At 37.9% G+C, this 18,182-nt stretch overlaps 1 protein-coding gene across 22 annotated transcripts in view; it reads left to right on the plus strand.

Annotated features, from left to right (window-relative positions):
• The window catches only part of LOC150100409 (coiled-coil domain-containing protein AGAP005037-like), a 1,356,304-nt gene that overhangs the window by 46,829 nt on the left and 1,291,293 nt on the right, over window positions 1-18,182 (plus strand). The window contains exon 2 of one of the 22 annotated variants that reach the window (XM_090403260.1): window positions 13,782-13,864. The exons of the other annotated variants lie outside the window; for them this stretch is intronic. The gene's annotated coding sequence lies outside the window, so the exon portion shown is untranslated. The remainder of the gene's footprint in view (window positions 1-13,781; window positions 13,865-18,182) is intronic. 22 annotated transcript variants of the gene reach the window in all.

An 18,182-nucleotide genomic window follows, 5' to 3' on the forward strand; every position in this document is an offset into this window, starting at 1 on the left:
GTTTTTATTTTTGATGTTTCTCAGTAACCACCAGATAGAGTGATCAATAGGTGAGATAGAGGCTAACCTTTTATCCCAAACTTGGTTTCTGTGAGTTTTAAGTGCATCTCTTACTGCTCCATTCGGTCTATTAAGCACTGTCTTGTTTTGAGGAGCGCGAGTGTTACGAAATCTCTTCCTAGCTCTGTTCTTCTCTCTGATCAGGTCCATAATATCCTCAGGTAAACGACCAGGCTTGGGAACAGATTTGTGGACGGTTGCAACCGCTATAGCGGACTTAATCTGTTGGGTGAGGCTAGTCACTGCGGATTCCACATCTTCTGGTGTGCATATGTGAGGGACAGGTCCAATTTGATCCCTAAGTGCTTTAGACAATCTCTCCCACGATATACCTGAATGAGAGGGAGGAGACAGGCATTCTTGTTCTCCCAATTGCAGTAGAATTGGGTATAATATGAATGAAAATATTACTGAATAGAAATTTTAATATTATTAAAAAAATAAAACGGTTTGGCATTTTCAATGACTAATATTGTGAATAATATAAATTATTTTCTAAATTATTTTAAGCTTATTTTATTTATATTTATTTTACTTTATATTATTTATTTACTTTTTAATTTTTTTATTTATTTAGATTTATTTATTTATTTATTTTTTACAAACTCGTTCATTTCAACCAATAGGGACATGCTTTATGCTTCTCTGAGATATAATCCAGCTCTTGTAGAATTATAAGTTGTGTTGATTTCCTGTTTTTTTTTTCTTTTATTTATAGTTCCCATGATGGCAATTGAAGATTCAATTGCCATAATTTTCTTCTTGTAAACAGTCTCATTATTCAACTACCTTGTAATATTCCCAGTTTTTTTGGATCAGTCTTTCAAATAGCATTTTTGTAAATGTTTAGTGTTATATATTAGTTGCAGCACTTCCCCAAAACTTCAAAAAGACTCTAAGAATATCCAAAAGCATTTGATTGAAACATTTTTCTTTCTCTCTCCTGAGCACGTCTATTTCATCTGTTACTTGTCACCTACTCCAACTGTTCAGTTTCTTTCAGCTATTTTTTTTTCTCTTCTTTCTTTTCTTTCTACATTCCTCCTTGCTTTCATTCACTTCCCCTATCTGACCCCGATATGCGTGTATCTCTTTGGCGACAACGGCACAAGTTTTCTTTAAAGCGATATAGAGTCAAGTGGCGTGCCCGACATACAAAGTGGCCCCGATAGTTTCAGACCGTACAGTGCCAACTGATTTATAGCCACATTTTGCGCTTCTAGGTAAGTCTGTGGGGAACACCCAACCCGACTCAAATGTGATCAGTGTGGACGCCACAGAACTTCTGATCAACGCTTGGCTTCTTGACAAACGAATAAAAGTTTTTTTTTTTTATTATTATTTCTTTTTCTTCGTATATAAGAAAGTCTTCTTGCCGCGTTTGATCCATTCAATACGCGATGCTAAAGACATTTTTACCGTAATCTTCAGAGCTCGATACAAGGATGTTGTGAGGAGATGTCATATATTTCCATAAGTTTTTAAATCACTCCGATCAGAAGGGAGTTTACGTAAAGATGTGTGCCAAGTGAAATAGCAAAGAAAACAATACCGTCTTATGACAACCAACAAACCCGCTAGGAGATTGCAAAGTCATAAGGTGAAGTTGAAGAGATGTTCCTTATTTTTTTCCTCCTCATTCTTTTATGTACACGTCATAGTAAATAAAGTCGAATGACAATTTTATTCGCATGCATTGCATTCCTTTCTATTGAAAAGATGAGCTTTTTTTTTTTTTTCCTGTAAGCAAACTGTGCATTACGGAAATAAAAAGTCTCCATCACAGGTATCATTCGACCTGTGTATTCATAAAAATTCATAAAATAATAAATAACTATTAAATATTTAAACAAACTAGAGATTCGGTGCACAGAAATAAGGCTACTTCATTGTATTGTTTACATACAGTTTACGGGGTGCATTCTCTGCATCTTGATATACAGTACTCAATCAGAACCTATTGTTGCTATGGAAACGGTATATAACATCACATAATAAGTCAAACAAAGATATTTTAATATATAGACAAATCTATATAAACAGATTTCGGCTAGGAATAGGTTATTATATTAATGCATAAAATACTGAATTACGAGTTGTTTTTAAAGAGATTCCGGATGTGTACACATACCCTGCTAATAAAATACATTCCATAAACGATCTTAGCCAACTAAAGCCTCTCTTAGTTCTATTTACAATGTGAGAAATTACTGTTCTAATCCTAATAGTCTCTGACGAACAGAAAGTGGAATTATTTAATCTATTTTTTAAGCTGATTTAAATTTAAAGTTTTAATTTTAATTCAACGCGTTTTTAAAAAAATCATTTATCTTTTAAGTCTCATTGCATCTTTAGTAACGAATTCCGAAAAGTTTGTTTGCGTCCCATTTCCTCACTCTTCTTTACAAGACTAGATTTGTCGCATAGACAAAGAGCGTATTGGGTTTCTCCATATAAAAGTCAACTTATCTTTAGGAACCACACCGCCATCGTTCAATAAACAAGGCGGCTTGGAAAGCTCGGTCCATTCACTCTAAGTGAATGGAGATCCTTGGCACTCAATTGCTCGGGACGAATCCTATTTATTGGAGCACCAAGCACTGCTATTCGGGATGAGAGGATGCATTGGAGATGATATTAATTCTGTATGTAAGGAAGCATTATAGTTATAATAATATTGACAGTAATCTTTTCTTTGGCGAGTACTCGTTCAAACATTTATTATCTAGGAATGTAATAATTGTAATTATTAACTCGATTGTGTTGAGACAACTAACAGTCTCTTTCGCAAAAGGTTTTCTGATTATACTGTAATATGAACCATATTTAAAATAATTCGTTCGTTTTTGTCGTCAGTTTATCTTCCTTAGCATATCAGAATCTCTTCCTCAGCACTTAAAATTAAGAATTTATTGTTATTATTATTATTTTACTTTTCCATAATTAAAAAATCAAGGTATCCTTAACTGACATTAATAAAAGACATCATAAAAGATATTTGTAATTCTTCTAGTACCTTACTATTAGAGGCAGTTTAATAGAGCAACGCAGTCCTCCAGATGTTCGATTAATCGAAGAAAAACCTGCTTGGAACCAAGTTTGACTTTCCATAACAAGCTGATATTTTCAGGGCAGCCGTCTTCTAGTTCAGTACCCGACAGTGTTATATTAGTAGGAAGATCATAAGTGCCAACGGAAGACACACATAAGGTCGAACTTCCTCTTCAAAGATCAGCTAGGAAATCAATGAGTACCACGAAACAAGTGAAAGGCATTAGTAAATCTGGAAGGGAAAAAATGTGGAGGAATAAACGAAGTCTCCATTTTTTTAAATTCAAATTAACTGCGCACAACTACCTCAATTTGTCAATGAAAATGTCATCCTTTTTTTCAGGCGAACAAATGTTCTTGTCTAGCAGTGGGAAGAGGATTGTTATTTGTGGTTTAATTAAAAACCTCACATGAGAGTGAAACAGTAAGGATTAGCATGTATTTGTGTGTCCTAAATAGCGATTTAGGTAAAAGGAGAAGACGACAGTTCTATCTAAATGAATGAAATAACGACAGATGAAATTCTTATTTAGTTATCAGGATGTTGATGACATTCTTCATGTTTCTTATTTCCTTGTGTGCATCTGGATTACAAATAAATTAATCAGTTACATTATTCGTACCATCGAATCGTATTCTTTGTGAGGGTCGGCATAGAGAACCGTATCCTTTCACCGTGAGTGTTGCGTAATTATTAATACCCAAGCAGCCCATTAAAAAGTGCTTTTGAAAATGATAAAATATAGTTATTATGGATAAGTTTCTCTTTTTTGTGCATATATTTGTTGAGAATTCAGTAAAGATGCTTTGCTATTGGTAATGAATAATCTGCCTGCATTACCAATTCACCTTTAGAATATTCCTTCGATCCGGAAATAAGCAGCGAAAACGACCCAGACAGACAGTAAATATAGTAGTTGTAAAAACAAATGCATATTTTCATTGCTTTAGAACAAGCCTTATATGCTGTGAAACCCGTCGCGCCTAGAACCTGGCTGTTGCCATGGAAACAGAATCATGATGACATGATATGTTTTTCACCGGCTACTGTATATAATGTACCTCTGCATAGTATCAGGATGATTGTTTCCTCCCAAGCCTTCAGAGCATTTATGTAATTTATAGACCAAGCCTTGTATACGTATGTTTACATTTGCACACGAATAAATATTTATAAACAAATGTTAATTAAAAATAATCACAGAAATGCATTGGTACCAGACTCGATTTAGAAGTACTAATGATTAAGGGAAGGAAGACAGAGAATGATATCGAATGGGCAATAAGACTGTATAAAGTTAAGAATGAAGACCAAAATTCCATTGCTTCAAGGCTGGTTTTGAAATAGAATATTTCGTTGGGTGGTTTGAGAAATGGTGATTAAGATTTAATAGTTGCTTTGCAATCATTCCCTTATGCAAAGCAATTGTTAAGAGTATTGTATTCAAGTGTGCACTTTCCTATCGAAGAAAGGGTATGTATTTGTTGGAAAAGACGCAGGGAAGAGCAACATGATTGGAGTTTATGAAACTGTGTGTGGGTTTTATATATTTATTCAAACTGTGGTTTAAATATTTTTACAATTTCTCAGAAATCATATACTAACGGACATAGTTTCGAACTAATGAAGGATCTCTGTAGATTAGATTTAAGAAAATATTCTTTTAGTGAAAGAATAGCAAATAACCCTAACAAAATTCCAGAAAATACTGCAGTTATTTCAAAAGGATCCTATGTAAATATTTGGAGAACACTGATTTAGTATGATGGTGTCCCTTGCGTCGCTGTGGCATATTCTAGTTGTAACGGAACACTTCTTGAACATACATTCAAAATTACTAAATAAAAAAAAAAGAATAAATATTTGTCAAGCCGATATACAAATTTGCAACGGGGGACTTCCCATTTGACGTGCTATGTTTGGAAATTTCCCTCCCCATGAGGGGAATAGCAACTCGAAAACAAAATAAGTATAGAAATGATTGGAGAGAATCACAAAAAAGGTAATTTATTTTTATTTATTGCCATCAGTTATTATCCCAACAATTAAGCCGTTTTGGGCTTATGCACTATAGACAGTTTATTAATTTATTTTGGAGTATAAAATTTTTTATTTCAAATTTTTCTGCCAAACGATCCTATTGAAATCAAATTTCCGATTTGACTCCACAAGCTTGAGTCAATCTTAAAGCACGAATTTAGTAAAAAGTCGATTTTTAAATGTCCATAGCAGAAACAATCTGCGCATGCGCGTTTTTCGAAAGTCACCTGACAGGTCATTGAAGACTATTTATTTATTTATTTATTATTTATCTGTTTATTTTCAAGCGCTTTTAGAAAGATCCTAGTGACTGGAAACTAACAAGAAATTAAAACTTGTTGCAAACAGTATTTAAGGCAGTAAGAGACAATAAATTGCTTGACTCGTTGGCAGCTGAAATAAGAAATAGATTCCATGCTTTGAATATTACCGAAATCTTATCGTTATGCGCATAACACGAATCTCAAAATCACCCGAAGGATAATAACACTTTCCTGAATGCCATTTAAGATTCTTCGGTTTCCACATGAAACCCAACTCCGATGTCATTGAGGGAAAACAGTAATCTTACATTGTGCTAAATGATCGCTACAAACTAGGAATAACTATTGATAACATCCACTATTTAGGGAAATTTAGATATATGCTAAGAAATAGAATGTAATTAATTCAGATGAAATACTTTTAACTTATATGTAAATAAACGCTTTAAGAATTACCTGAAATGAAAACAACCATTCAGATATTTCAAACAGATACCTTAACCGAGATATTAAATAATATGCATAAATATCTTCCATATCAATCCTTTTATTGGCAACTTTTTCTAATTTGGAGTTGCATGGCTATTTCTTTCTTTCTTTCTTTCTTTTCTTCTGTCTTTTTTCCCCCAGTATTATAATTATATATATTCATTATATTTCATTATACTGTAGCTATAATGTAGCAAAGCTTAACTTGTTTCATTTACAGAATACTTAGCAAGATAAAGAATATTTTAAAAATTATAAAGACACCTGAATATTTCTTAAATATTTTTGAAATTTAAATTTCATTCGGAAACCAGCTAAGATTGAGGTAGATTACCGTGAGATGTGGTGATTAATACTCTTGGAGGGTAATGGATTGCAATGCTGTTGCCAATGAAGTTCTAACTGAGGCTCGGCTGTTGCTGTTACCCTCCTGCCATGATCAGAGCTTTAATAGCTCAATAATACCTTATTCTTACACTGTCCTCTACAGATAACGGGGAAGATGAAAAGCATTCTTGCTTCGCCTCTTTAAGCCAGTCCTTACAATCCTTATAAGGATAAGGAAACCAGCTGGGGAGAGGTGATTATCTCGATGTGGATAGACGTGTTTTATTTATTGTGCTTGAAAACGGCACTCTTTTAGGCTATATTACACAATTTACGGAGGTATTCCGTGAATCTTGCATTGCAGTAGTTCTAACCCTGCCTGAATTCCCGCTATTCTCCCCTATACACGAAATGTGTATTAGGTCAATGGCCGCGTAGGCCATTGACTTCATACACATTTGATGACCAGTGGTGGATGTATAGTTTTAAGGAGGTAGGATATCCGAGCTAAGCCAAACACTTTCACGGTTTCTTCCCACAACACAACACCGCTTCTCGATCTTTGCTAGTTGACTGTTCCAGTCAACAGGATTATGCTGGCAGGTCCTTAGGCCTGCGAGAATATAATTGTAGGCTCACTGTCCTACTTTATTACCAAGTCTTTCACAGCCCTCAAATAACTCCAGGAGACTCCCCATTGGCATGGAGGTCATCAAGGAACAGATCCGGACTCTAAACAAGGAGGAGACACTAGATGTGGTAAAGTTCATCATGGCAAAGTTTGAGACTACTCTAGTCGGGTTATTTAAACCTGTACTCCCAAACAAAGGATCCAGAAGGAGAGGATGAGGAATCTCAGAGGGAATTCATTACTGTTCAGCCACCTAACCCCCCCCCCGCCATGACAACTCACAAGGGGAGCATTCGAACATACGGCGAAAAACAACAGAAGATCTTATGGAGGAGGACTCACTCACACAGGACGTTCCAAAAAATTTTGAAAAGGTCCCCCCCCAGTCATATTACGGGATAAGGAGAAATGGACTTCTGTTACATCAGCCCTCAGGGAGCACAACATCACATACTCTTAAGCAGAAAACTCAGATGAGGGACTCAAAATCCAGCCAGCTACTGTCACTGACTACATGTAGATGACAAGGCTAATGGACAACAAAAATCTTCCCTACCATACCTTTGCTTTACCAAGCGAAAATATACCCTAAACGTGGTGATACGCGGTGTCACAGAAGGAATGATCCCCGAAGAAATCTCCGCTGATCTACGCAACAAGAGCCTGATCCCCAATCAAAGTGAGCAGGATGCTCAGGTCTGACAAAAGGCCAATGTCTTTAGTACTTGTAGAGATTGATAACACTCAGAAGAAGATATGTGAATTGATTACTATTTGTGGCCTCAGAATTACCACGGAACCTCTAAGAAAGAGCGCGTCTGCAGGACAGTGCCACAGATGTCAGTGGTTTGGCCACCCCCAAAAACTATGCCGGGACAACTTCAGGTGCTTAAAATGTGATGAAGGCCACCAGACCAGACCATTACATGCATTGCTTGCTAAGTGCGCAAACTGCAGAAGTCCCCATCCCGCCAATTATAAAGGGTGCGAAGCACACCCAAGGAAGCGCGGAAAAGCCGCCCATCTACCGCCCAGTGGCACTCCGGGCAACCGTGCAGATCGCCATCCAGTCCAAACAACCTCCATTTCGACAACTCAGGAAGGAAAACAACCTGAAACCAGGACCAAAATATACGCCGAGGCTGCACGAACCAAGGATACTTCCTCCAAAGAACTCACAAGCTCCAATCTAACATCAGTGCTAACTGCCTCACTAGTAACCATGCTTCAAGAATTCAGCCAAACAAATCCTACGCCATCCTCCACGAAGAAATTCCTGCAAGGTACCCATTCAATTCTGACAGCCCTCAATCATGAATAAAATGAAATATAAGCCAAACTCCCTTATCATAACTGCGTGGAACGCAAATGGACTGAGCAAATCCTGGAACTGCAAGAGTTAACTCACAAATACAATCCTGATATAATCTTAGGAAATGAAACACATCTCAGGCCAGCTAATAATCCTAAATTACGGAGGTACATATTGTACAAAACTGTCAGATTCACCACCAGTGGAGGAGGTACAGCCGTATACATTAAAAACTATCTAAGCCACAACATCCTGACCAATCCGCAAACCAAGAACCTAGAGATAACAGGTATTGAAGTTCATATAAACAATGCTGGCAGTATCAAAATCTATGCTGTATACAATCCACCCAGCATTCCATTACTGGTATCTGACTTGGACATTCTCGGCTTCACAGACTCCATCATCATGGCTGGTGACTTTAATGCCAAACATACAACCCGGCATAGCTCCACAATCAACGACAAAGGTCGTATTCTAAACCATTACTCAACGCGAAACTATTGTTATAGCCGGACTCACAGAGCCCACCCATCACAGCCCATCTGGAAGCTCAGATTTACTCAACATCGCCATTCTCAGAAACATCAGATACCAATATCAGTATCAACTGGAAACGTTAAACGAGTTATCTTCTGATCACAACCCCATTCTGCTTAAGCTCGGTACACAAGAGCAGTTCTCTCATCCGCACTCCTTTATATCTTGGGACAAGCTCTCCAGAACTCTCTCAGATCACATCGGCCCAGTACCTATTATCCACAATAAAGAGGAAATAGAAATAGCTGTAAACAACCTTACCAACCAAATCAAAAAAAGCAATAGCATCAGTTACCCAAACCACAGTGTTTCACCCTAGCGGTAGGATCCCTGAGGAAATAAATCATGGACGTAATCAGATTAAAAAAACAAATCCAGAAAGAGGTACCATAATAAAAGAGCCCCGCAACTCTGAATAATTTAAATAGACAAGTCTGTGAAGTCCTGCCAAAACATCGAAACCAAGATTGGCAAACCAAACTGACTAATCAACCCAGAGGACAATTCCATCTGGAAATTCTTGAGAATCCTCCGCAATATAGACCAAAAAAGGAGTTGCTCACACAGATAAAGAAAAAGCTGAAGCTCTAATTGACAGCTTGGAAACTCAATGTAATCCCTCTTACGAAAATCTGAACATCAATCTTATCTACAAGATTCACCGCGGAGTCAAGCAGGTCTTAAGACAACACAAGGATAACTCAGAACCTATCACACCCACTTCTCCAGCAGAAGTTACAAATATCATAACCCATATGAACAAAAGAAGGCTCCAAGTCCAGATGGAATCACAAACAGAATAATCAAACTACTCCCCCAGATAAGCCATTGTGCATCTAGTCAACATAATCAATGCCATCCTCAGATTCAAGCACTTTCCCATAACTTGGAAGACGGCGGATATCACGCCAATCAGAAAGTTTGGAAAAAAACTCAATTCCCCGAAAGCTACATACCTATCAGTCTTATATCCAGTCTTGGAAAGATTGCGGAAAAAGTCGTCCTTACAAGGCTTCAATCAGCAAACGGATAAATTAGGTATTATTCCAAATGAGCAATTCGGATTCAGAAAAAAAAACTATATCACTTTACAACAAATACACCGCCTTGTCGAATATATCACAAAAGGTTTCAACTGGAATCTCCACACAGCTGCGGTCTTGGTAGATGCTGCGAAGGCTTTTGCTAAGGTGTGGCATCAGGGTCTTCTCTACAAACTCATCAAATTCAATATACCAATCAATTTAATAAAAAGAATTCACACATGCCTCAAAGACAGATACATGCAGGTCAAAACAAATGAAACTGTATCAACCAGATGCAAGATCCTAGCAGGAGTGCCGCAGGGCTCACTTCTGGTTCCCCTGCTATTTTCAATCTACATAGCTGATATCCCTCAAAACCCAAATTCAACAATCACAGCATTATATGCAGATGATACTTCTTTATTAGCAAGATCTCTCAGCCCCAAACTGGCTATCACAAGACTCCAAAGCAGTATTCATACACTGGACCAGTGGCTGATGGACTGGAGAATCCAAGCAAACCCCCCAGAAGAGTTTTCAGCCATACTGTTCTCCAAAAAAAAAGAAGGTTCAGACCAAGGAGGACATACATCTGCTAGGAGTCAAGATTCCATGGCAATCTGAAATCAAATATCTCAACGTGATGCTTGACAAAAAATTCCAATTCACCAGTCATATAAAACACATAAGCTCGAAGACATCCAAAGCAACCGCGCAACTCCCTATGATCAACAGAAGAAGAAGCAAACTGGGTACTCGGAACAAACTACTCATATACAGGATGGTAATATGCTCAGTCATCACTTACGCATCTCCTGCATGGAGAGCCATACCTCGGATACAAACATGCATAAACTGCAGGGGATACAGAATAAATGCCTGAGAATGATTCTGGACTCCCCATGGTTCATTAGAAACTCTCAGATTCACAGAGAAGTCAGCATTCCCTACATCACATCTCTCCTTCATTATCTAGCAGAAAAGTTCTTCACCAAGACAAACAATCATCCAAACCCGCTGATCAAGCAAACTTCAGACTACAATGAAGCAGAATTCTACAAATACAAAAGACCAAAGTCAATTCCATGCTCAGCTGACCACAGCTAATCTCACTGCCCTTCCAGCCGAGCTTAAAGCTCAATAACTCTCCACTCAAAGAACTTCCCTCCCAGACAAAGAGGAATATGAAAAGCATTTATGCTTCACCCATCAAACCAGTAACGTTCTGCTTTTGCGAAAACCAGCTAACAGGTTAGCTTTTGAATACACACCCTGTATTATGTAATAAAATGTAAAGCTTACTTCCAGCTTACAGTTTTATTTATTCATTTATTTTTGCACCGGTTGGGAGAGGTATAAAGAAGTTCCAGTAAATTAGTGCCATGTGTAGCGAATTCTGTTTGGGGGAATGCAATCTTCCGGACTTTTTTGGTTTAATTTTATGAGTCATCGTAACTTTACCGGAAGTCGAGATTTTCAGTTAATTTGATCTTAACTGTATTTTCCCATTATAATGAATACTCTTTTGCGTTTTATTCCTAGCAGTCAACTAGAAATTCTTTATCATTTATTTACTGTGGAAAAATGCGAAGCTAACAAGTGGTTAGTCATAAGTAAACAAAAATTTTATTTATGTACATTAGTATTTAGCCTACGCAATCATGCGATTAGACCCACATCCCATATTGTTTCTTGTATTAGCTGTTAATGTTTAATCATGGAAATCCACCGTAGGTCAATTTTTGAATAATGTTCCGCTATATTATATAGAAAGACCGTTAAAGTTCGAAACGAGTCACCAAACAGAGAAATTTTTCCAGGCTTTTTTTTTTCCTGCCAATTCTTCAGTTGGTGGATTTTTGACGCTAAGATCTAAGTCGAAGTTCTTACCCCCCCACACTCAATCATTCAATTAATGTCTCTCTTCTTGGTCACTTACCTTCAGAAAAATATTTTCAGTGTTTATTTACTACTGAACTGTCTCCAAATCGACCGACTTTACCAATATATTTGAACTGAATTTTATTAACACTGACACATAGGACAAATACGAGAGATACAATACAATGCAAAACATGATCAGACAAAATACAAGTAATCACAATACAGTATGTTAATAAGATATTAACATTAACACATATTACACATGCAACATATATAGCTGAATACAAGATGGGACAAAATACAAGACAAAGGTTGCAACATAAGATGGTACAAAATTAAAGGCAAAACTTACGATATAAATACATATTTGCAACCATGGCGACTGCGATGCTGGTTACTTGGGGTTTAAAAAGCGAATAACTTTATTATTATTTTTTTTTTTTCGGGTAGCCCGTTGATCGGAAAGACCTGCATTCGATTCCCGTCAGTGAGGTGAGGAACCTTTATCTGGTCTCTTTCGACTAAAGGTGAGTTAGTCGGTCTCATACGAAGGTAGAGATTTTTGGATCCTCAGAACAGGCAAACTGTCCCCCTGAACACACTCATCTACAGACATAGGACACACTGGGAGGCATAGTGCTAATCACCTTATCCACGAGTTATAGTTGCAATTTCAAATAGTAACAGGCCACTAGGGCTTAATATACGTATGAGGAGGAGGAGGAGTCTAAGATTTGGGAAATTAATCATGGAAAAGTTCACAACCCAGCAACGAACCAAAATTGCAATTTTATTTTGAAAATCAGTATTCAAATTAATCTAGCGCAAAGAGCATATCGCCACCATTTTAGTCTCAGAGATGCTCCCTCGGAAACAGCGATTTTGTCTCCTGATTGAACGTTTCCAGCAAGAGGATTTCGTAAGTGACTTGCTACGAATCAGGAGACCCCCGTTAAGCCAGGACACGGAAATATTCAACGTGTGCTGGACAATATTGAAGAAGAACCAGAATCATCGACAAGTAGTCAGCTGGGTGTATCTCAGACGTCACTGCAGAGAATTTTAAACAATTTACGACTATTCCCATACAAAATCCGACTGGTACAATAATTTGAGCCGATAGATTATCAGCAACGTGCAAATTGTGCAGTCTTCTTTGAACAATTGGCTAGAGAAAAAGAAGAAAAAAACTTTATTCACCGTGTGATTATGTCCGATGAGGCTCGCTTTCACCTCAGTGGTTTCATAGACAAGCAAAACTGCAGGATTTTGTTTTTGGGAGAATTCAAGGGTTGTTCACCATCGGGCGACCCCTCAAGTGCACAGTCTGGTGTGGTGTAGCATCAGAGGGAATTATTGGGTCTTACTTCTTTGAAGATGAAGACGGTAATGCATTGACTGTCACTGGTGAGTGATATCAGGCCATGATTGAAAATTTTGTAAGCCCTGCGGTAGAGAACAGTCCATTATAACAACAAAAGAATAAAAATTAATAAATAAAACGCTATTAAATGTTTAAACCTCTTCGTAAGTTATTGGCCACCCCGTACAACATGCATTAAGGGTAGGTAAGCAATATAATGGATATCCATGATTATTAGAATTATATAATTTATAAAGTAAAATATGTAATTGTTTCATTTACTAACACGCTCATGCATTTGAAATATACTTCACTGTCGCTGAATTTCCCACATGAAGTTCAACTTCGTGGTCATAGATGGAGAACAATAATCTTGCATTGTGTAAATGATTGCTATAAAAAGAAAGGAATGACTATTGATAGAAAACATCGACTCATTCCGCGAATTTAGAAACATGTTAATAAATAGAAATGTAATTAAATCAGGTGAATTAATGTTATCTAAACTGTAAATAACCATTCAGATATTTTAACCACAACTTAATTGACTATTATATAATATTCACAAAATTAAAAATTAAAGTAATTCCTAATGTGTTATATTGCAACTATAATATGACAAAGATAATTCTGCTTCTTTATGAAATATTTAAAATAATAAAAAATATTTTGAAAAGTTATAAAAACACCTAACTGTTTCATAAATATTTTTAATATTAAAGTTACACATCAAAGAGGTTATTTACAACGATTATTGATTATGATTGATTGATTAGTGAGTGATGTTTTCTTCAGGATTATCAGTGTGATTGGTGCTATATATTAGTGATTGATTGAAGATGAAAAGACTCATCTGATTACTGATCGTGGAGCACAAGGTAAGACTTTGATTTTTGATGCAATTTAATTGCTTCGTTTAGCCTACGCTTGGTATTGCTGGCAGTCCTTTGCGGCTGTGGGATTTTCTACAAAATTTCTGCTGGCAGGTCTCCAGACCTGCGGGATTTCTACTAGCGCTCACACGCAATTAAATCGATACGAGCCTGCCTGACCTAGACGTCGTCACTGATTTGCTCGATAAAGAGCCGGCTCTTATACTCATTAATAAACTTCCAAAAGACGTTCAAGCTGAAATGGCCTACAAGCATGATCGACCCCATCATTATCGAGTCACTCGATAAAATTTGAACGAGATTGGCCCGGCTACTTAAACTTATATTCTTCACCCGAGGTCGATGATGAGGAAAATGAAGACTCTCCTCAAATGGAGGAAAAACTCCATCTTGTTGTCTCTGCCTCTAATCCTTCTGATCAAGGAAAGATCCAGGCTCGTAAGAAGCGAAACACTCTCGCTGCTAAGCCAACAAATGATATTGGTATGGAGGAGGATGTTCCCATTTCAGATCCCTCTGCCTCCCCCAATGAGAAGATGCCACTGATTATCCTAAGGGAAAAGCAGAGATGGACAACACTAAGAACCACCATGACTAACTTACAAATAAGTTATAGATCTGCTAAAAATGTAGACGAGGGCATAAAAATTCAGCCCACCACGGTGGCTGATTATAGAAATCTTGCAAAGGAGATAGACGCAAGAGGAACACAATATCACACATTGTCACTTGCCTCCGAAAAAAATCTGAACGTGGTCCTACGAGGAGTCTCCGATGATATTGACACGGATGAAATAGTTACTGACCTTAACTTAAAGGATATATCTCCCATAAAGATCACTAGAATATTCAGATCAAATAAGACACCTATGCCTCTACTCTTTTAGAGGCATAGGTGTCTTATTTATTCTCGCCACATTTTAGGCATCTAAAATGTGGCGAGAATAACCCCACAAACACCTGCACCAAGCGAAAATCAACCCCGGATAAGTGCGCTAATTGTGGCGGTCCTCACCCTGCTAATTATAGAGGGTGTATACATCACCCCAAAAACAGATGGATCGATCCAAATAATCAATCTACCTCGCCATCTAGTGCGAGAATTCCTGACGTTCAGGCTTCTCAGTCCTCCAAGAGTGAAAACATGACAACAGGTGCTCGCTCATCATTAACTGAACCCCCTTAAGAAAATGAATCTTCAACATCAAAGTGGTCGAGAACATATGCCGATGTGGCCCACTCCAAAAAGATAGTACAAAACCAGAATATGGCTAATCCACATTCAAATCTATCAGCTATTATAACCTCTTCTCTTGCAAATATGCTGCAGGATTTCAGCAAATCAAATCCATCACTAAGTGTTACAAAAATATTCTTACAGAAAACCCAATCCATTTTTTTTTTTTTTTTTAATACATAAAGAAAATGTGCCATTACGTCCCATAGTGGATGGCATTGATTCCCCCACATACAAATTAGCTAAACATTTGGCCAAAGAGCTCACACACTATACTGGCAACACACCATCACACATAAAAAACTCAGCCCACTTCAACGCCAGCATAGAAAACCTTACACTCCAACATACTGACATAATGGTCAGCTTCGACGTCTCCTCCTTATTCACAAATGTCCCACTCAAGGAAACTTTAGAGCTAATCCAAGCTAAATTTTCCCCCGATATCTCAGCCCTATTTCAGTTCACAATGAACTCAGGCTATTTCGTTTGGCAGGGAAAATTCTACAAACAAATAGAGGGGACAGCCATGGGCTCACCACTCTCCCCACCCTTGGCCAATTTCTTTATGGAGACCTTTGAGGAAAAAGCCTTAGCCTCTGCCCCACAAAAACCAACCATATGGCTTCGCTACGTTGATGATGTGTTCGCTATTTGGCCACATGGCTCTGAAACACTCCTCTCCTTCCTTACACACTTAAACAACCAACACGCCAGAATCAAGTTCACCCTGGAAAAAGAAGAAAACAACTGCCTCCCTTTCCTAGACACACTAGTCACCCGCCAGCCTGATGGAACTTTGGTTTTCTCAGTTTACAGAAAACCCACCCATACAGGCAGATACATCCACCAACAATCCCCCCCCCTCACAACAATATGGAGTGGTAAAAACACTATACAACAGGGCTAAACAAATCTGTTCTAACGACATAGCCCTTAACACTGAACTAAATCACATCCTCAACACTTTCTCAGCCAATGGCTACCCCCCCCCAAAAAAATCTAAAAAATATTAAAACCTACAAACCACAGCCCCCCTCCACAAAAAAGATTACTCTAAATCCTTCACCATTCCCTACATCCGAGGCACCTCAGAAAAAATCACCAAAATTCTAAAAAAACATGACCTCACCTCCTGTTACAGGCCTTACAGAAAATTGGCATCCCTTATCCGCTCTACTAAAGACCAACCACTTCCCCTAGACCTACCTGGTGTATACCAGGTCCCTTGCAGTTGTAAACTGTCGTACTTTGGCCAAACAGGCAGGACAGCGAATATCAGAATTTCTGAACACAAGGACTACATCCGGTTTTACAAGTATAGCCATTCTGGTCTTGCAGACCATGCTCTGGATACTCGCCACAGAATACGGTGGAAGAAAGCAACAATAATACACCGGAGCAAATATAAATTCGAAAGATTATTTATGGAATCAGCCTCTGCCATAAGAAACTCTCCAAACCTCAACAAATTTGGTTGTATGCGACTGCCCCAAATTTGGGAGGCATACATCAGCAGACCTTCAGCCCAACGGCCAAGAACGCCTACTTAGCCCGCCAGAGGGCACCATCAGGACTTCTAGGAGAACGATAGCTTCATATCTTCATTCTTAGTTACTGTATTGTTATTGCCTGTGTGCACCTTGCCTTTTTGTAAGTTCCTTTAGAAAATGGCAATGTGACATTGCCGAAATATCGGAAATATCTATTAAAGTATAATTTAATTTATATTCGGATCTACGTTGTTTCAATTCCCTAAGTTATTTAGAAATGCATAACCAACGTATAAGCCTGTCTACGAGAACCAATCCATATTATCTGCACTCTCTGATGCACAGGGAAAAATCACCCCAGATTCGCTTAGGATTATCGCTTGGTACGCCAACAGTATCAAGAACAAAGTGTTGGAAATCCATGAATTCAATAATAGATATAATCCAGACATATTTCTAATCAATGAAACTCACCTAAGGCCTGCTGACAACCTAAAAATCAGAGGGTATCAGATTTACAGAAACGACAGACTTGAGTGTAGAGGTGGAGGTACAGCCACCCTTATCAAAAACTATATCAACCATCAATTGGAAACCTAAACATTTTTGCTGCTTAAAACCCTCCATCAAAAACATTGTTGACCTCAGATCTTCCTTGGAGTAAAAGGACCGGTCATCATCGCTGGAGACTTCAATAGAAAACATCCTGCCTGGAACAGTAAATCTACCAACAAAAATGGCCGAATACTGTTTAACTACTCAAGTTCCAATTGCATAGCTGTGGCTGGTCCTTCTATACCAACTCATATTAGTCCAATTGGCTCCTCCGACGTCCTAGATATAGCTGTCCTCCAAAATGTCAAATTGCAGTACAACTTGGATTCACTTGACGAATTAACCTCTGACCACAACCCTATTTTGCTCCAATTAGGCAATCGGAAGGGACTGTTCCCGCCTCACACCTTCATACCTTGGGAAAAACTATCCAATGTGCTCCCAAACCACTTTGGTCCTGTTCCTCATATTAACTCTAAAAAAGAAATTGATTCTGCAAGCAATAAATTTACTCAACAAATCAATGCAGCCTTGTCATCTATCACCTCAAATACGCCTATTTCTAAGCCTAAAAGGCTTCCAGAAGATATTATGAACTTAATCAGGGGGGGAACAAATAAGGCAAGAAAAAGATACTTTAATACCAGGGCTTCCCAGGATAAAAAGTTACTCAACCGGTTGAATAGTGCAGTGAGAGATACACTGAAGGCCCACAGAAACAAACTGTGGGAAGATAAATTAGCTTCCATTTCACCCGGTGATCAAATCGCTTGGAAACTGTTAAGAAATATCAAAAATAAAAATAAAACTCTTCCTTCTCTCAAATCGGATTTAGGCATAGTTCACTCGGATGCTGAAAAAGTTGAAACTATAGTCAAAAACTTAGAAAAGCAGTGCAGTCCATCTTATGATAACCTGTCAATCATATTTATAAAATCCACCGCTACATCAGATACGTTACTAAAACAGTGTGATACTTGTACCAGCCAACTCACACCTACTTCTCCAGCCGAAATCT

The sequence above is a fragment of the Typopeltis vanoorti genome, chromosome 13, assembly GCF_054136105.1.
Source record: "Typopeltis vanoorti isolate ZY-2024b chromosome 13, IOZ_Tvanoo_1.0, whole genome shotgun sequence".
In the NCBI taxonomy this organism is placed as follows: Eukaryota; Metazoa; Arthropoda; class Arachnida; order Uropygi; family Thelyphonidae; genus Typopeltis; species Typopeltis vanoorti.